Genomic DNA, 20,838 nt, shown 5'->3' on the forward strand with positions numbered 1-20,838 from the left:
CAGCATCGTTCTCAGGGGCTAGTATTTCATAATGTGTTCATGCCAGAATTCACATATCCAGTGCCTTGTTGTCAACCAGGTGGTTTTTCTTTAAATTGAAGTATAGCTGATTTACGATATTGTGTTAGTTTCAGGTGTACAGCAAGCTGATTTGGTTATACACATCTATCTGTATTTGTACAGTTTTCCATTATAGGTTGTTATAAGATATTGAATATAGTTTCCTGTGGTATGTGGTCAATGCTTGCTCATTACCTACTTTATGTATGGTAGTGTGTATCTCAGACAGGTGGCTTTGATTGTAGATAGTGCTGGAGAGAAGACCCTAATACTTATATCTCTGTGTACAGCCCTAAGACTTTTCTTAGGGTATATTCATCGAGGTGGAGTTGCAGGGTCAGTAAGTATGTGCATTTAAAAAACAAGTATACATGTATATAGTCAAATTGCCATCCTTAAAGATTGAACTTAAGATACAAGCAGTCAACGAGAATGCCTGTTTTCCTACACCTCTGGATGAGGCAGTAGTTTCTTTTTTTCCCCCTAGGACCTCCAGCATTGATAGAAGCTGTGATAATGGGCATTCATATTTCATTCCTGACTTTTAAGAAAACCTTTAAGTAAGATGTCTGCTGAGATTCCTGGTAGGTATCTTTTAGCAGGTTAAGGAAAATATCTTTTATTCTTTGCTCACCACGGGTTTAAAAAAAACCAAACCAACAAATATTAAAATTTATCAAATGATCTCTAATTACATCCTTTGAGAAGGAAAGGCTAGTCCTTGGGACTTGGTAACTTGAGCTTGAGAAAGTACCAAGGTTTCATCAAAGAATAGTAGACATTTTAGAGTTGGAAATGATAGCAGTTAAGGTTTTATGTGCAAATTTTCATTGCAGTGTTAAATTTACTAGAGGACATTTGGAAATAATGGAAACATCTGAGAATAGGGGAAATGGTTGAGTGAATTATGGTTCACCCATAGGGTGGAAGGGCAATGACCCATGAGTATCTGCGTTACTGAAATGGCAGTTATTTATCATCCACACGCAGCTGTTCAGATGACAGTTTTGGCCAAGTCTGGAGTCAGGGTCACTGGGATACAGCCATGGATGGGAGGCCCTTACTGGATAATGGCTAAAAGCAGGACCATGCAGTGTGTCTTCCACAAAGGCACCTATGCTCAATCAAATGGGGACTGAATGGAGACCCATAGACTGTTGGGGTTGGATCAGCTCCCATGAGGTTCCCTGCTGGCTATCTCCTGAAGCTGAGTCTACTTCTTTTCTGGTGCTCAGCTCTGATCAAGCCCAATGACCTTCTGCAAATTCATGCTCTGTCCCATTCTCTTCATTCCTTCCAGCACAGGCAAGCCTTTTCTGATTGCTCCACTCTGCATTTCAGTGCCCTTCAGAGTCTTCTTTTTAAGGTTAAAACCCCAGAAATGTGACTGTTTCTTAATATCTACGTTCCTTCTGCATATTCTTATAACACTTCTAGTTTTTCTTTAGGCAGTGCTGATCACTGCGAGGGAGGTGGATCATTTTCCCAAAGGGGCTGACAGCTCTCTGGGTGAGAATTAGGTAATAACTCAACCCAGTTGTCTCCTAGCCCCTGGGAAGTCTAGAAATCTATTAAAACAAAACAAAGCAACAGCAAAACAAAAAACCTCCCCTGGAAATTCTGATACTGAATTAGGTTTGGCAACCACTGGTCAACCTATTTTAATGGTCTTTCAACTAGTCTCTCCCACCCCACCCCACGTCTCTCTGTTGCTGTGGCTACCTATTGATGCTGGAATGATCATTCTAAAATGAGAAACTGATCAGACTATTCCTCTGGTCAAAATCCTTCAGTTGATCCCCCATTGTCTGGAGGATAAAAGCTAAAACCTTTACCTTAGTTTGATCTGGCCCGTAGCTGTTTTTCCACCTTATTTTTCTACCGTCTTTCCCGTTCACTGCCTTCTGCAGTCTATCCTTACCAGCTAGGTAACATCAACCATTTGTTGAGGTCCTGTCTGCTAGGCACTGTGCTCGCTTCTTTATATGTGTTGTCTCACTGGCATTTTCTTCCCAAGAACCTCACAAAGCACGTTGTCCATGTTAGAGATGATAAAAGTGTAGTGAGTGGTTGTGTCCTTGGCCACGGTCACCTTGTGGTGAATAATAGAGTCTTGATCCCTCTGGCACCAGAGCCTGAGCTCTTTGCTTTGCACTGTCTGAGAACTTTGCATACAACAACCTGAAATTCCCTGAGAGCTCCTTGCACTCCCCACACCTCTGCGTGGTCATTAACCTCTGCCCAGAGCACCCTCCTTGCTCCAGGTTGCCTGGGAAATACCCACTCATCATTTTAGTCTTATCACACACAGTAATAGGGTCAGATCCAATCTATGCCACTTTCTGATAATACGGCTTTGTATAAATTTCTTAACATCTGGGACCTTCTATTTCCACATCTGTGCAATCAGAGTAGTTTCAGCCTCATTGTTGTGGACACCTGCTGTTTTTGCTGCCTAGAATGAACTACCTTCCTTTGGCAACAATGCCCTGATTTTGCCTTAGGAGTCAGTTCTCTTAAAACTCTCTGCATGTGTGTCAGGTGAGGTGGATGCCTCAGGAGCACAGGGCCCAACATAAGCCACTCAGGACTCTCCATCTTCCCCCTCCATGGTATCTGATCTTTGGTCAAGCACATGGGCAAAGCCCAATTCCTGGGCTCTTGTTTTGAACTCTTGGGGAATCTGACTTGCTTATTTCTAGTGGATTTGAACCTGGAAGGAAAAAACCCAGGATTGCTGCTGGAAGCCGTCTTGTAATCATAAGGGGAGAATTTGTTGGAGAAATGAGTCAACACTGAACAAGCAGAGCTGAGAAACAGAAACCAGGCCCTTTTCATATCAGATGACCCCTGGATCAGGCCATACCTGAAGCTAAATTAACCTCTCTACACCATTTATTACATCAGTCAACATTCCGATTTTTGGTTTTAGCCAGTTTGGTCAGGTTTCTATCATTCATATAAAAAAATCTGTTCATTGAAACGGGGATTTTATGAAGATTACAAGTTAAGAAGGCAAAGTAGTGGGTACAGTCAATAAAAAGTAGCTAATATTTTTATTTACAGTGATTCAGACCACTGTATTATTTTTGGCTCTGTCCTCCCCATCATAACAACAGAGCATAAATTGGTGACAGAGTCAGAAAGTGTGGTTCTTGTTCTACAAAGAGAGTTCTTCCCTCCAGCCTCTGAATCTTCTTTGGCCTGTCTCTCCTTGTTGCAGAAGGAGAGGTGATTCTGAGTATGAAACCATTTTCTGCCAATTTAACCTGTCTTTCCAGCCCCATCCGCGTTCACAGCCAAGTCCTGTGGAGAGCAGAGCAACCATAAGCAAAACGTGAAAGGGTTGTTTTAACCAAATTCCACCACATTTGGGAGTCCAGGCAGCATACTTGTGGAACTGTCCCCACAGAGTGTAATGGAAACAGAGGGCACCCCTCAGCCTTTCTCAGGTGCCTAGGCAGCTCTGTCACAGAGAGGCTGCAGCACATCTCTGTGGGTGTCTGCCGGGAAGCAGCAGGGCTGGGTGGAGGAGGGATCTGCAGGGCTCGGCAGGTGGGAGCACCCGCTGGGAGCACACCTGTTTGGGAACACAAGAGAAGCACCCCTTGAGGATTTCAAGAAAACCTTGCACAGTGTTAAGGGGATGGGAAGACTTTGTAGGCCCTGCCTTAGTGTATGTCTGTGAGAGCAGTGGTTTGCGTCATTGCTGTTCCAGGGACTGTATGTATCTGGACCCCAAATTTGCTGAGTCTGTGAAAAAGTCAGGTCACATGTAACTGTCATGTGATAAACTCCACAAACATACATGCAACAGAACCTAGTAGATGGTGAAAAGCTTAAAGATTTTTTTTTTCTGTTTTTTGCATATGGAGCTGTGGACCAAGTTTCTAGTGCATTTTTCAAGTGAGAAACATATCAGAGTCGTGGAATCACTTAATATAAAAGTGTATTGGAAAAATGGGATCACTAAATGTCAGACCTGGAGATCATGTAGCTCAGTGGTTTGCAATATTTTTAAGCAACAGAACATTTACAAAATAACACTTTCACTTTAAAAAAGGAGTATTTGCACGTGGTGAAAATGTAAAATGTACAAAAAAGTACATAGGAAAAACGAGGTCTCTCTTGTCTCTTATCCATCCAGTCTCCCCATCCACTGGAAACCGCTGCTGCTGTTTTCTTGCATACCCTTCCAGAAATGCTTTTTATGCATATTCAAGCATATTCACACAGACATTTTCATAAGTAGTGGCATAATAACCTTCTGAAACTTTTTCACTTACTGTATCATGGAAGTCATTCCATAACTGTGCCGGTAGCGACCTCATTCTTTGTAACTGCTGCGTCAATTTCCACGTGACTGTGCACAGTGGATTTATCCTCTTGTCCATTGTTGGAGAGTTTGTTTGCTTCCAGTTCCACACCTACAGAATATGCATATTCTTGTATATCTGTTGTTATGTTGTAAATGAGCAAGTTTAGCTGTAGGATAAACTCCTAGAAATGGGATTACTTGTTAACATTGTGCATTTTAGATTTTAATAAAGCTGCCAAATTACTGTCCACAAATGTTCTATAAATTTTTACTTTCATTGGTGATGTATGAAAATACCCAATTCCATCTACCCTCACATTCCTCAATCTTATCAAACTTTCTGGTCAGATATTTGATGTACATTTAAAAATATGCTTGGGGTTAACATTTAAAACTCATTTATATATCCTTTGTTCACAGCCTTTGCTCATTTTTTTTTTCTTATTGATACAAGTTCTTTATGCACTAAGAAAAATGTCCTTGTCTGGAATGTGACTTGTGATATTTTTCTTACTTTGATGATTATCTTTAAATTTGTTTATGCTAATTTGTTGACATATATACACATTTAAAAGTATTTCTTATTTTTTCAAATTCATCAGTCTTTTCTTTTATAGCTTCTGGGTTTTGTGTGATATTTAGAAGAGCCTTCTCCACATCTTTGTAATTATTTGAAAATTCTCTTTTTTCTTCTACGACTTTTATGGGTTTCACTTTTCATGCTCAAATCATTGATCCACCTGGAATTTACTTTTGTATAAGACGTGCACTAGGTTCCATCTTAGCATTTTTTTCCTAGATGGCTACCCATTGGTTAGCACACCATTGATTAAGTAATTCATCTCCCCCTTATTGATTTGAAATGCCTCTTTTATCCCATACTAAATTCCTGTATGTTTTAGGGTGCATTTCTGGATTTTTCAGATCCACAACAGAACCTTGTATTCAAAGCAAATCTGAGCAATTTCAGAGCCACTCTGGTTGGCCAGGGGGGCAGGGTGTGGAGGGGCCAAAGCCCTCCCCACTTGGTTTTGCTCTTGTTGCCTGAGGTCACTGCCAAGCTGCTCCGTGGAGGCCTTGGGGTCCTGGAGAGCAGAGTGTGAGAGACCACTGATCTGGCCCACTCTCTTTTTCATGGATGACAATGGTAACTCAGAGTAACTGAGTAACATACAATGATGTTCTGGTAAGAACGCTGTGTATGTCCCTTCCCTTCCCACGTGCATGGAGTGTACCGTTGACACAGGAGTTGTGCGGGAGTCACAGGAAGCTGACCAGAGAGCACAGAGCCCGCAGGGACCACTCCCGGGCTGCAGGTCCTCACGCAGATATTTGAGGGAAAGCTGTTCCAGGCAGAAGGAACAACAAGTAAAAAGTTACTGGGATCATATGTGTAGATAAGAGACATAGGTAGAGAAATAGTAATAGTCACAAGGTAGATCTTACAGAGAGACAGAGACAGAGGTAGATCAGATAGCTCTGGAGATTAGAATGTGCTTCACCTAAGGGTCAGAAAATTTTCAATTAGTGTCCTGTTTATATTCGTACAAATATGTTACTGTGTTAAAAATTTGGCAGCCAACAATTGACACATCATATTGTTTTTATTTTCCTAGCGCTGCTGAGCTGCGTGGAATTGCTGCAGAGTGTTTCCAGTAAATGAGCATTTCCTCCAGAGACCCCCTCTCCACTTGGGCTGCTTTGATTTGGGTTGTGGAGCCAGCAGCTCAAGGTTTTGATGGATACGGTAACTTTCCAAGTTTCTACAACGACAGGGGGTGGGGTGGGGAGAGAGAACCTGTGTTGTAGATCCTTGTGGAGAGTGAAACGTAGGCTCTGCACTCAAAGCAGTCAGTCCCAGAGAGCCTGGTTCTGCCCTCCGTTTAAACACTGTCCTAGAGATGTTCTCTGGAAGGAACCCACTCAGGAACCTGTCCCCACTGGGTGCAGAGAATGAACTGTTGCTTGAGTTTGCCTTGGTTGTGCTTTTGGGCGTCATGGAGGGACATAGTGACTATGATGTCACCTTGGAGTTGTATTGAAGTGGCTTGAAAGGTCAAGAGAGGAAAGAATATGTAAAACACTTTTAAGAGGGTTTCAGCATCAAAATTTGTGTAAAGGCTTGCCAAAAACAGCAGGTCAACCTGTAATGTAAAAATAGCAAACTAATGATTAAGTCACATCCAACCATTGGATTTCCAGATTTTAAAAAAGTGTTTTCTAAAAAAGGAATTATACCAAGCTACCATTTTATTTTCTTTGAATTGACTCTCTTTCCCAAAAAAAACCGAAAAACAAAAAACTGAAACAAACGAGAAAAACAATGACAAAAAACAATTAGGTACCTCAACCCAGAGAGATGGATGGATTCTGTAATAATATTATTAGTCACAACCGCATTTCATCCATGCGAGGGAGGTGGAGATCTGGCCTTCTGTGGGACCTGGGTCTGAGTTTCTGAACCAGATGGCGTAAGGTAGGCTTGGGTGAAAGGTCTTCCTGCCTCCTTTCAGCAGGGCAAGCTCATGGCTGCACTAGCAATTGTGTTTTCACGTTCAGGTCCATTGGGTTTGTAGTCTGTGAAAATCCTCCCAGATGCTGACAATGAGCTGACTTGGGACCTGTGACTCTGTTGTACTGATCTTGACAGCGGAAAATCTGGACTGATGCAGTGGGCTACAGCTGCAAACCTCAGAGTGTGGTCTGGGGCTCCTGTGGGTCTCTGAGGTTCTTTCAAGGGGTCCATGAGATCAAAACTATGTTCATAACAACACTAAGACGTTATTTGTCTCTTCCACTCTCATTTTCTCGTGAGTGTGCAAGGCGTTTTTCAGAGACTAGATGATATGTGACATTAGAACAGATTGAGTGCAGAAACAGATAGGAGAAACCAGCTGTCTTAGTAATGAGACATGAAAGAAATTCGCGGAAGTGTAAAGCAATGCCACTCTCTTACCAGATACGTTTGTTTTGGAAAATGGAGCTATTTTTGGTAAAATGTTATTTATATTAATGGGTTTATAGTTGTCATTTAAAAAAGAATACGGATATTTTGAATTGACTTACAAAACAGTAAATATCAAAAGATATAACACATACAAATATCTTCAAGCTCTTTAGGGTCCTTATAATTTTTAAGAATTTAAAATTTTTAAGAAGTTAAAGGGGTCCTAAGACAAAAAAGCTTGAGAACTGCTGGTCTATGGGATAGTGAAAGAAGATAAATCCAAGATAACAATAATTATTTTTGAGTGCTTCCTGTTTGACAGGCACTGTGCTAAGGGCCTAACATGGATTACTTCCTTTAACTCTCATGACCACCCTAAGAGTGGGTACTCGTGTTCCTTCTTATGTTACAGGTGAGGAGCCTGGGCCTAGAGAGAATAAATAAGTTTCTGAGCGTCATAGAGCTTGAAAGTGGCAGAGAGTGGAATTGAGCCCCAGGCAGTGTGGTTCCAGCTCTCACACCCTAAACCACCTCGTGATAGTGCTTCTAGAAGCCCGTGTCTTCACTTGCTCTCTTGTGTATCCCCTCCCTAGTTAAAAATTTGATATGATGCCAAAGGCATAACTCAGAAGAAGTGTACTGTGGACACTTAAAAGATCTCCCCATGTCTGAGTCAGGGTCACCTGCAGCAGTGGCTGGTCTCCCGTGGTGTGGTGGACACCACGCAGGCACCTAGATCCCCAAATACTGAAACTCACAGTGGGGTCTCTCCCCTTTCAAGTTAGCCTTGGAGCTGAAGGGTCGTGATTATAAAACAAAGCCTTGAGGGACAACTGTAAGAGAGAAAAAAAACCCTCACAAGAATCAGTGGAAGGAATCTCATTTCACAAGTGTCTTAAGATTCCCCACTATTTAAATAAGCACTGGACATTATAGTTGATGTATGATGTTTGATTTGTGCAACATAGACTAGCAGCAACTTTGTGGATCTGCATTCAGGGAATCAACCTCGGCTGTACAACGGCTGAATGAATGCAGTTAGCTATATTGAGTGTGTAGTAAAGCTCTTCACGCATCATTTTAACGATTCCTTGTCTTACTGACTTTCTATTTTCCAACCAACTTCCCATCAGATCTGTTTGGATAAGAGCTACCAAGGGAGGGGGAGAAGGATTGGCTTTTTATTGTTTTTTTCTTTTACTAAGCATGGATGTGATTAACTTTTATAACCACAAGGTGTCACTGTCGCCTCATGCAAACTGCCCCTGTGGGTGGTGGTTGGGGGGTCTAACCATATGCGGGGAATTTTATTCCGAAGCATTCAGGGTGTTTGTGTGAGGAAGGGACCTGGAAGGCTCCCATTGTTGTCCCCTGGCCCCATCCTCCCATCTTATAAATTACTCAAAAGGATGTAGAATTGGCTATTGGATAAGGAGCACTCAGGTACAAAGTTCCCAGCCAGAGATCATTGTTTCTTGAGGGATGACTTCAAAGTCAGCTTCAAGCTGAGTATGAGGGATGATGAAGGGAAGCAAACGGTAGGGCTGGTTTAGGCGTAAGGCAATACCCAGTGTCCAGGGTTGGTGTCTCTGTCACAACAAGATGCCCCACGGGGCTGCTGTCCTCGGCTGTGCAAAGGGTCAAGTTGCAGCCTGGAGCCCAACAGCCTCCCTCTTTGAAGAAGAGGGTGCCCAGCAGGGGCTCACATTGCGGGGGCGGGGGGAGCGGGACTAGCTGCGGAGAGAGCCTCTGTAGGACCCGATGTCTGTTCCAGGGACCCCAGGGCTGACAGGGCCCTTGGGAGTCATTCACTTCAATCTCCGTCTTAGTACAAGCCGCCCTTCGGTAACACCCCTGGTGGGTGAGCTGGAGCACCCCCTGGAGTACTCTCCGTGCTAGGATTCCTCCTTCGCTGGGCATCTTGCCTCACTGGAGGGCAGCTCTGTCAGAAGGTGCATTCTGTGTTAAGCTGACACCCACCTCCTTCCAGCCTCCCTTAATCATTTCTCATATGATTTCCAGACTCTTAATATCCGCTCAGGATACTTATTTATTGAGCAGCTTTAGGTCCAAGGCCCTGTGCTAGCAATCTGGGGCGTCCTCTGGAGAGTATTAGGACTGCTAATGTCCTTCTTACTGGGTCTTTCCTGGGATGAAACAGAACCTTCCAGGTGAGGTCTAACTCATGCCAAGTGTAGGACAGCTACTTCACTTGATCTGGAAGGCTTCCATCTAATAAGGTTGTATTAACTTTTTATATATTATAACAACGCGGGTTCACTTGATGTTCAGTTGGGGTTCAGTCCCCAGGGCTCTTTTCTCAGGACCTGTGTCAGGGCCGTTTTTTCCATCCTAGACTTTTTTTGTTTTACAGAAATTTTCACTGCAGACCAGGTTTTTAATCTTTATTCATCCATTCATTCAATTAGTGGATGTTGGGTACCTCACAGTCAATTATTCTACCTTTTCTTTCATTCAGCGTAACTGACCCTCTCAGGGCTGGGTCATTCTCAGATTCGGAACGAATGTCTGCTCTGAGTTCACCCTGCTTGCTAGAACATGGCTGTTTGTACTTGTTTGTTCTCCAGGAAGGTTGGAAGGATCTGACTAATTTTTATGGAATGTGAATGAAACCTAGCTTGGGTTTGGGATTCTGTTTATCATTGTGTTGTAAAAACAGTGATTTAAAATGTTCAAATTGTTACTTAATTTCACATTTTTAGTAAAATTTGATATATATAGATATGTGATTATGTTCAAGTTCTTAGAATAGTAATGTATTGGAGATAAATCAGAAATAGACACTATGGAAGTATAGGACGTTCTATATACCACATGAAGTGTTGTTGGTATTTAGTTTCTGGGGCTCAGTTATTGTTTGGAGGAAATATGACCTTGAAGTCTCTTTTTACTATAACCACATGAAATTCTGCTTTAGAAGGGTGATCAGAAGCTAAGAACAGGCAGCCTCAGCTTTATAGGGGAATAAATGTTTCCAGGAAACCATCTAGAAATACACCAGGCATCTCTTTTCTTGCAAAGACATTGACCTGACTTCCAGTTCTGGTTTCATTTGTGCCTTGTTGGGGTAATCCTCTAATGCCACACTGTTCAGGTCAGTACTCATCTGTATCCCTAGAAGTGATAACCCAGTCAAAGTGGTTCCAACACTCATAAGTTTTGGGCTAAACCCTCGAAATTAACTGACTAATTAATATATTATCTGAATGACCTCAGATCGATTATTAAATATTAGCCGTTTTGTGTTTAGAGGGTTTTGTTATGATGAAGTTTAAAGTTAGGAACAGCTCTTTCTTTCTCCTGGTTTTGGTCCTTAGTTTGTCATTTTGATAAATGACAAGATTAATAATTAGATAATGTTGCAGTTATTTCATTTCAGATGTTACTCATACGTGTTGACTTGGTATTTCTGTGTAAGTGTGCCCTACCCCTGTAACACCTAAACTTTAAGTTTACTTAATTAAACTGTGATACTACTGCAAATAGGAAAACAGATGAAATTCAGTGGAGACAGGACTCTGAACCATTAGAACTGTATGTGATAATTAAGCACAGGGAGAGAAGAAATATTCACATTGCCCACTGTGTTCTGTTATGCAAGGATATTATATGTTTCCTAGAGAAGTCCCTAAAATCAGTCTGGGTTTAAAAAGGAACTTTTGACTCACAGATTCCAGTTCATTGATAGACAGTTTTCACGTAGCTCGCAGGACACGCCACTCCCTTGGTCTCCTCCCTCCTGCCTACTGATTGCTGCTTGTCCGTCTCCTTTGCTGGTTCCTCCATTTCTTTCCACTCATTTAATATTGGGGTGCCCCGGGGCTCAGCCTTTGATTCTCTTCATCTCTATCCACCCCCTCAGTGACCTGCTGCAGGCTCAAGCCTTTATTTTTTCATTTTTTGCGGTAATTAATTTTTCAATTTTTAAACAGTTTTTAAAGGTTGCTTTCCATTTATAGTCCTTACAAAATATTGGCCATATTCTCCGTGTTGTGCAATACATCCTTGAGCCTCTCTTACACCCAACAGTTTGTGCCTCCCACTCCCCACCCCTAATATGCCCCTCTCCTCTCCCCTCTGGTAACTAGTAGTTTGTTCTCTGTATCTGTCAATCTGCTCTTTTTTTGTTATATTTACTAGTTTGTTGTATTTTTTTCAAGTATCAGGGAAAAAGTTTAACTAAGTTGCATTGAATGTTTAGATAAATTAGGAAGATTAAATTTTTTTTATAGTATCGATGCTTCTAATCCAAAAGTATGTTTTATTTATTTATTTTTCAAAAGTTTTAAGGTTGTTTTCATTTTGCTTATGCAAATCCTGGTTAATATATATCCATCATTTAAAAAATGTTTCAAAGTTTTGTTTTTACTTTTTAGTTTGTTGTATTTTTTAGATTCCACGTATAAGTGATCTCATACAGTATTTGTCCTTCTCTGCCCGACTTATTTCACTTAGCATAATCAGGCTCATGTCTTTAAATACCATCTGTGTGCCAACAATCCCCAAATTTATGCTTCCAGTCAAGAATCCCTCCGAATCCCAGACTTACAGATCCGACTGGCACACAACATCTTTGTGCAAGAACCTCCGAACAGGAACTCCTGATCGTGCCTTCCAAACCTTCGTCCTGAGCTGTCTCATCTCAGGCGGTCATAACTGAAGGTGTCAGTTTATAAGATCAGCGAGGTAACAAGTGGCCAGACCTCGTGAGAACTTACGAGGACTTTGCCTTTCCTCTGAGCAAGATGAGAGGACAGCGGAGGGCTTTGGGCAAGGAGTGAAATGATCAGACTGCGTATTTTAAAAGACTCATTCTGGCTGCTTTGCTAAGAATAGACAGTGGGGGCCCAAGAATGTAACCAGGGAGACCAGTTAGGAGGCTACTGCAAAAACCCAGGTGTGAGATCATGGTGACCTGAATCAGGGTGGTAGCAGTGGAGACAGTGAGAAGTGGTTAGATGCTGGATGTCTTTTGAAGGTAGAGTTAGTAGGATTTCTTGGCAGGATTCAGGGTGTGAAAAAAGAGAGAGAGATCAAGGATGGCTCCAAGACATTGAGTCTGAACGAGTGGAAGGATGCGGTTACCTTCAGTTGAGATGGGGAAACTACATGTTGAGTTTGGGGTTCCATTAGATATGGAGGTGAAAGATTTGAAAGCAAAATTGAATATTCTAGTCTGGAGTTCAGGAGGAAGGCCTGGGCTGGATAAATAAATTTGGGGATTATCAGCACATAGATAGTATTCAAAGCCTAGAGACTGGAAGAGATCACAAAAGTCCAAAATATTTAGAGGAGGATTTCCTATAGACATTGAGCAGTGGTTCTCAGTCCGAGGTGATTCTCTATGCCACCCAGGGGATATTTAGCAAGGCCTGGAAACATTTTTGATTGTCACCACTGGGTCGGGGAAGAGTTGCTTCTGGAATCTAGTGGCTAGAGGCCAGAGATGCTACTATGCATAGGGCAGCCAGCCCCCTACAATGACGAGTTATCTGGCTCCAAGTGTCCATAGTGCTAACGTTGAGAAAGTGTCGTGTAGACGGAAGAGGGGAGATTGAGGACTGAGCCTGGGACACCCCATGACATTTATTTGAGAGGGGAGGTGGAAGAGAGGGCAGCACGGGAGATTGAGAGGGAACAATCAGGCAAGTGGGACAAAACTGAAAGGGAAGACAGTTTATCAAGAAGGAGGAGTGTCAGATACTTCTGATAGGTCAAATAAGATGAGAAGTGAAAATCAATCATTGTGTTTAGCAACCTGCATGCCTTGGGTGACACTTCAGTGCAAGTGGTGGGTGGGTTTGAGACAGAATGCACAGAAACGTATTGGAGACAATTAGTACTGAAAAGTCTTTGGAGAGTTTCGCTGTAAAGAGGGCAAAGAAATGAGGCAGTGGCTGAACCAGAGGATGTATCAGAGGATTGGGCATGAGTTTTGAGGGCTGACTATGAGACCAGAAGCAGGAAATGAGGCAAGAGCCCCAGAACAAAAGCCAAGGCAGATCCAGGTTGAAGTGATTCAGGACACAACTCAAGAATGAGGCAAAAGTCTAGGGACCCATTATTCTGAGGTGCTGGCTTCATGGGTCAGAGGCAGGCCTGCCGGCTTGGGCCAAGCTAGACTAGACCGTTCTTTACATGCTATCCTGTCAAATAAAGGGCTGGAGCTGAATTTTTCAAAGTTATTCAACCCAGGATTCCCTGTTAAGTGGAACTTCTCTGGATGAACTTGTTCTGTGTTGGTTTGGACATGGAGGTAAATTTCGGAGCAGTGGATGTCTGGACGATTGCTTTAGCCCTTTATCTGCCTCCGCTCGCTCCCTTACTCCCTTCTCTACTTCCAGTGTGATCTTTCTCGGTGTTAATCCAACTGTATCAGTCTCCTGTCTAAAAATGCTTATAGCTTCTCATGACAGTCAGGATAAAAATGCAGTCTTTCTTATGTGCCGTACAGTGTTATCCTGGACCTAGTTCCGACCCGTCTTCCGGCCTCGTGTCCCGCTTTCCTCTGCCTTGTTAAGGTGTACTGGAATTCCTGCTGTCTGCTGCTCCACGCACACCAGGCAGTTTCACACCTCCATACCTGGGTCATGTTATATATCTTTCTGAAACACACGATCTACTTTCCTACCCTTGGCCAATCTTTGTTCATTATTCAAGACTCGTTTCCTTTCAGAAGCTATATAACTTCGAACTATATTTGGTTGCAAGTGACTAAAAATAGCAGTGGCGTTGCTACTGCTCTGGAGTGGGAAGATGAGGAAGACAAGGCTGTTGGGAGGTCCATGGAGTGGAATATCAGATGCTCGCACAATCTGTGCTTGGAATAACTGTCACCTGGCTGGGACTGGCAAACCTCCACCTGGTCTTTCTTAGATTCTGAGTCTATGATATTGTCAATGTCTGTTACCTGCCTTCAGCTCTAGGGGATCAAATATTCATACATTTTTGTTTCATATTGCTTCAAGATGTGTCCTGAGCCTTGATTTAGATGAAGTAATTAGTTCATTAATTCATTAATGACTGATTCACATGCTAGTTCACTGTAACTTCCTATACAAAAAGCCTATTTCTTCTGGCTTAATCATCAGGGTGGTGGAAGTGTAGAATAGCAGACAAATTATCCCTCTGTAGCCGCTCATGCACCTGAGATGAATTACCTATAGCCTTAATTCTCCTCTGCTCATTCGTGTGATTATTTGTTGAAAAATAATTATCGAGCACTCGTCTCTTGCCAGACACAGGGCTTGGTGCTCAGCATACAGTTCCTTGTCCTGAAGGAGCTGTAGTCTAGTGTCAGGGCAGGTGGGAAAAGCAACAGACTGGAGTGTGGTAAGTGCTCAGATCAAGGTTTACCCAAAGTGTAATGAGAGTCCAGGAGAGGGGCATGTGTCACAACTAGGGTGTCAGGGAAGAATCTCCAGAGAAAGTGATGCTTGAACTGAGTGATGGGGAGTTAGCAGGAAGCTATAGTGGAGGCAAACCAGGGGTAGCTTGATGGGAATAGAACAGAACTCCCTGTAATTTCCATCCACCCCAATCCACACCACCCCAAATGAATGTACAACCAAATTGAAAGTAATGTGCTTGGTGAGAAAACACTCCCACCCCAAGTCATCCCCAATGATATGTAGCACAAGTTCCCCAGTTTCAACTGTATTTCTGCCCGAATCCCCTCCTATGGAGACGTCTGGAGGTGCTGCTGCCCTGTGCCGCTCACCCACCCCACCTCTCAGATTCATCCCGTCCCTGATCCTGCACACCAGCAGCATCCTTGGGCTCATGCAAAGAGAAGGAAGAGGGGTGGGTGGAGTGGAAGAACTAGGCAAGGCTCAGAGTGGGATGAAGCTTTGGGATGAGTAAGGACCAGGGATAGGGTGGGGATGGCTACTGAGGATACTCTGTGGCATTACGTGGCATGTCTCCTCTGCCGTATCCTTCCGAAGAACTCTTCCTGGGTCTGGTGGTGGTGTAGGGGGCAAGTGGAGATGGTCTTATTCACTAGTCAGGGAGTCATGGAAATAGTTCCTGTGAAACATGATTTGTAGGGGGGTCTTGCTAAAGGCTATGGTGAAGAAGGGGCAGATTTGAGCAGTATATTATTATTTTGTACTGCATTCTCCCGATTGTAAAAGGAAAACTAATTATACAAAATTTGGAAAATATAGGAAATTATGAAAAATTTTCGAATACCAGAAATTTTAGCATCTAGTGATAAGACCTGTTCAGATGATACAGTATTTTCTAGTTTATTTTTCTATACATATTCAGATGAACTATATATGTCATCTACCTATTGTGTGTAATCAGAAGCCAAATTTCTGTAATTTCCCCCTGGTAGTTTTGTTTTTTTTAATTATTGTCATAAAACATCCATCACAAAATTTACCTTTTTAGTCATTTTTCAATGTACAGTTCTGTGACATTAAGAACATTCACATTATTGTCTTTTCCTGGCACTTCTTGAGTTCTTCCCACCCGTAGATACCAGTCTTCCCTTAATTCAAAAAAATGCTCTTCCAGCATATCTAGAGTATTTCTTTGGTTCCATTTGAGGGGTGTGTGTGTATTTTAATCAACCTTGAGTCTACATCTAGGGGAGAGTGCAATGATATGGGTTCTGGTGGTTTCTCCAATCTTACCCTCTTGGGCTGCTTCAGAATTTAGGTGTTTACTTTGATAAGGGAAAAGACCTTTATTTCGAAGCCAGGTCAGCAAAATACTTTGCAGGCAAACTACAGACTTAGGATGCACAGGGCTTTTGGTAGCCTGTGCAAAGAACCAGAGCCCTGCGTGGTATGAGCCAGTGCCCACGGCAAGCCTGTCCTTGCTTGTTCAGGTCACCTGCAGGGAGAGAACTGTCGCCTTTTAACAGAGAGTCGTCCCTCTGTTGGAGGATGCGTGCATCTTGGCATCTGGAATTTAATTGACTTTTCTCTGTCTTAGAGCCAAGAATCTGGAAAGTGGGTGATAACTTCAGATGTGATTCAGTCTTTCACAATGGCATCGAAGAGAACTTATCAACACTCAGTTAACAGCTTAATGAGATGAGGATGAAAGCTGGGCATGTGTGAGGGTGTGAGTGAGGCAGAGGCTGGACTGGGGTTCTAGGAGGCTCCGGCAGTGCCCAGCTCACTGCCGGGCGCATGTTGTTGAGAGTGTTACTGAGAGTCTGATTGAACCCGATTTTAAAGCAACAGTTTGCTTTGTTCTTCTAATTTTGTTAGTCTTAACAGATAGCTAGCAAAATCAACCCAATGCTAGTCATATACATTGACTAATCACTTGATGGATAATAAAAACACAAGCATTAAATACTTGTGTGCCCCAGAGATGATCAGTTATTGTAACAATATTTCTACTAAAGGGATAGTTCAAGACCAACAAGATGTTGGGAGGGAAGTTTTGGTTTTTTTTTCAATGACAGTGTACATTTGATACTCAGGAGGCAGCACGTTGTGATGAGAGGGCTAAAGCCCCAGGTTTGGAAATTTTGAAATTATAAATGTGGGTTGAACCAGATAACGTGAAAGAGTTCTTTCTCTAAAATTTTTGAAGGCCTCCTCTTCTTTTTCTTGCTTGGGTCAGTGGCACCACCCTCCGTCTAGCTCCCTCCTCGAGGCCTCACCTCCTGGGAATCTAAGCAAGTGTGGAGGGAAGAACCAGGTTTGGACCCCAGACGGGCTGGGAGAGACCTGGCCTTTCCGCAGACCTTGTGGCCTTGGTCACATCACGTATGTCTCCAAGTCTGTTTCCTCTGTTACAGGAAACACAGTTAAGAGCACTTGCTGTTGAGGTGGGAGAAAAATGCATGAAAAGCACGGAGCTCAGCCCCAGGCACAGAACAGGCCCTCCGTGCACACTGGCTACTGTTATTGAAAAAGGGCTAACGCTTAACAGTAGCTACGCACGAGCTCCTCCTAGGTCCTCGGCACCACGCTGCACACACGTCACGTATATTTACTAAGGTAATTTTCACAACGGTCTTCTAAGGGGCATACTCTTATTACCCACGTATTGTTTGCAGATGAGGAAAAACTAAGGCAGAGAGAGGTTAAGTAATTTGCCCAAGATCACAGAGTCAGTAAGAGAACCAGGATTTGAACCGAGGATAGTCAGGTTTCAAAGTCTAGGCTGAGCCAGCAAGTTCTTTTGATTCTGTCTCTGAAATAAATATCCTTTGTTTCCAGCCATCCTGCTGCCTTAGAAGCTCTAACTTCGGGTAGTGGCGTAGCCTTCAGACTGGCCTTATGTCCATCCAGCCTTTCCCTTACTCCAGTCAATTCTCCTCTCCGCCCCAGAGCTGCCTTTCTAAAATACATGTCTGTCCACATTTCACCCCAGCTTAAAAATCGATGGCTTCTATCTGCTTGCAGGATAAAGCAGGCAGTGCTGAGTGTGGCACTCAAGGCCCTGCCCACATTTCCAGCCTCGTTTTCTTCGGGACCTCTTTCCCGGACTGGCCACTCCCGCCAAGCAAGACCCTTTGGTGCCCTCTGTGTGTCATTCTGTTGCCTGGACTCGGCGCTCTCCTCCCTCCTCCTTCTGATCACCCCTCAAGGTCTGATGGAAATATCCTCCTCTCTAAAGCCTCTCCCATCCTCGCAGGCCCCACGGTGATGCCTTCCTCGTGCACCCCTGTGGCACTGCACGTGGCTGCACAGGTACCCGCGCTGGGAACCCCCTCATGGCTCTTTGTGCCCCGGAATGTAGGAGAAGCTCAGTGAACCCTGAGTAGGTTAAAATCTAAATTTAAAAAGGTGAAAGAGAAAGCTTTACTCCCCCCGCCCTTTTTATTTTCCTGTGCTAATTTTACAAGTAACCAGGCTCCCTGGGAGGGACTCAGACCTCAAGAGTGAAATCACCCCTCAGCCCACCAGTGAGAGAGAAACCACCATGAACATTTTATAATACTTAACTCCAGACCCTTTGCTCTGTTTACAGGAACATAGAGGTAGAAATTTTTCAAAACAAAATTGGGATCACACTATGATTCCTTCACTGTAAGATGGTCTTTTGGCTTAATGAGCCGTATGCATCTTTCTGTGAGTAAATGTGGATCTGGAGCATCGTGCGTTTAACCAATCACCCTACACTGGAATTTTTGGCTCTTTCCAGTTTTTCCCACGACTATAAATAATACTGGGCTAAATATCCTTGTATGCACATCCTTGTGCCTTTTTCCAGTTGTAGTCACCTAGTCACTCTCTGAGGATTTTTTTAGGTTCTTTCCAATATTTTCCTACTACTATAAATAATCCTTGGACAAACATACTTGTACACACATCTTTGTCCCTTTTCAATTTTTTCTTAGGATATGTCTCATCAGGACCCTCCCTGGTTACCTGTTGGTCAAAGGGCAGGTACTTTGTAAAGATTTTGGATACGCATTGCCAAATGGCCCTACAGAAATGTTGTGCCAACGTGCATAGACATTACCGGTGCGTGAGGGTCCCCCCTTTACCTGTCTCTTGCCTATACTGTGGTTTATGAATATTTAAAACCTTGATTAGGTGTATTTTGCGGACTGTGTTGGGCCTTAACTGCAAACAGCAGAATTTCTCTAGAAAAGTGTGTACTTCCTAAATGGCCAACTTAGGAATAGCCTTCCTCCCTAAGTGGAGGAAATGCCCGTTTTCCCAGCTAAAATGCCCTGGGAGCTTTCTTTAACACCATTTTCTAGAACCAAGGCTTGCAGTGGGTCCCTCTGTGTTGGCTTAATTGCTGTGCACCAAAGGACCTCGAAGGAAGAGAGCCTCTCGTCCTTGTGACAAGCAGCTCCATGACAAAATCATCATGTTGTTTTAGCAGACATTTATTATGCATTTATAGGGTAAACAGGTCAGTGGTATTTAGAACTACGCTCAAGATCCTTTGAAAGGATTCAGGTCAGGAAATCATTTGGAGAGGTCGCTCCAAATACAGTTTTTAGTCCAGCAAATGATATTTTGACACCCGGCACGAGAAATATGTAGACAGATTGGAGAGAGTTCAGAGAAAAGCAATAAAAATGATGAAGAGAAAGGGGATGAGGGGGACTGATTTATGAGGAGAGATTAAAGAAAGCAAAAACACAGAGCTGGGACCCAGAAACGACTTCAGGGAACACAGTAACAGACAGCACATACTCGAAGGGTGTAAATCACCAAAGTGGGCACTTACTTAGCTTGGTACCCAAAGGCAGAAGCAGTGGCAGGGAGGTGGCATGAAAGAGAAACATGGGACTGACTGTCCTACTCAGTGCTGAATCTAGCAGGAGGCTAGAAGTTCTCTGACTGGAAACGTTTAGCACCAGACAGCCCTCAGCCCCCCACGGAGAGGATTCGAGACCGGAAAGCAAGAAAGTAGACTTGCAGGTTAGAGCACGCCAAACCTCGGAGCTCTTCCACGCTGTTACCTCCTGGTGACCGTACAAATACACTATCTGGGGTCCCAAAGGTAGAGTAACATGGCTCATCTCGTTTTCATTTCCTGCCTTTAATGCCTCCTTCAGTGAGCAGGTTTAATCACATCTGAACATATGCTGTTTCCATCAGGTCTTCCTGCGTGGGGCCTTAGGGACGGAGCTGGGCTGCTGATGCCATTGCTCAGGAAGACAAGGGCTGTAGCCCTGGAGTCCTTCCATGCCTGTTTGAAGTCCTGAAGGAGGACGAGAGAAAGAGCCCCAGTCAGCGCAGAGCCCGCCCGCCCCAAACCTGAGAGGACGTCTCCCACCAGGATGGCCTCATTGCTTTCGTCCCCAAACTCACCCCCATAACAGAAATGTAGGGGCTTTGTCTCTTCAGAATTGGCACAGACTAGCAGGTCCCAGGGGAGGAGGAGAAAGCAAGTGAGGACCTTTTTGGGGGATGTGGCCCCGATTTGGGTCTCCTTGTCCTGCTGTCAGCAATAGGGAGTTAATTTGCTTGGATTTGCTCCAGCTGGCACTCAGTTATTCATAACATGGGGAACAGAACAATAAGGATCATTGAAATAAACAGTAACATACAGACACATTGTTTATATAGCATTTCTCCCCCATGACAAGTGCTTAATAAGCAGTTTTCACGTTCTCCATGCTGTTGGGGGCTGTGAGTAATGCTGAAGCTGCTTTTTGTAGCATCAGTGCTGGGGCAAGTAGAGGTGGCAACAGAAAGCGGGGAGGACAAAGGGGACCGTACTGCCACCTTTCATCAGGTGTGTGTGTGAGAGTTGAGCGCCAGTCTTTGAGGTCTTTATGTTAGGAGCTCTGGCTTTGGCCATAGACCAGGGCTTCGCCACTTACTAACCATGTGCCTCGGGTCAAGTGACTGAACCTCTCTCTGTCTCCACTGCTTTATCAGTAAAAGGACAGCACTCAGCTCAGAGGATTCGGGAGGAAGATTAAGTAGCTAAAATACATAATGTGCTTAATCAGCCTCGTACAAAGTAAGCACTCAGTAGATGTTGGCTGTAACATCCTGGCCTCCTGCACACACACAGCATCTCCAGTCTCAGCGTCCACAGGGGCCTC

The 20,838-nt window shown here is 43.6% G+C and overlaps 1 long non-coding RNA gene across 1 annotated transcript in view; it reads left to right on the forward strand.

Moving 5' to 3' along the window:
- The first annotated feature begins 545 nt into the window (after nt 1–545).
- The window catches only part of LOC116667660, a 150,408-nt gene continuing 130,115 nt past the window's right edge, over nt 546–20,838 (forward strand). Inside the window, exons 1-2 of the long non-coding RNA XR_004324609.1 lie at nt 546–644; nt 5,995–6,125. This is a non-coding gene — a long non-coding RNA (uncharacterized LOC116667660). The remainder of the gene's footprint in view (nt 645–5,994; nt 6,126–20,838) is intronic.

This window comes from Camelus ferus, chromosome 12 (genome assembly GCF_009834535.1).
Source record: "Camelus ferus isolate YT-003-E chromosome 12, BCGSAC_Cfer_1.0, whole genome shotgun sequence".
In the NCBI taxonomy this organism is placed as follows: Eukaryota; Metazoa; Chordata; class Mammalia; order Artiodactyla; family Camelidae; genus Camelus; species Camelus ferus.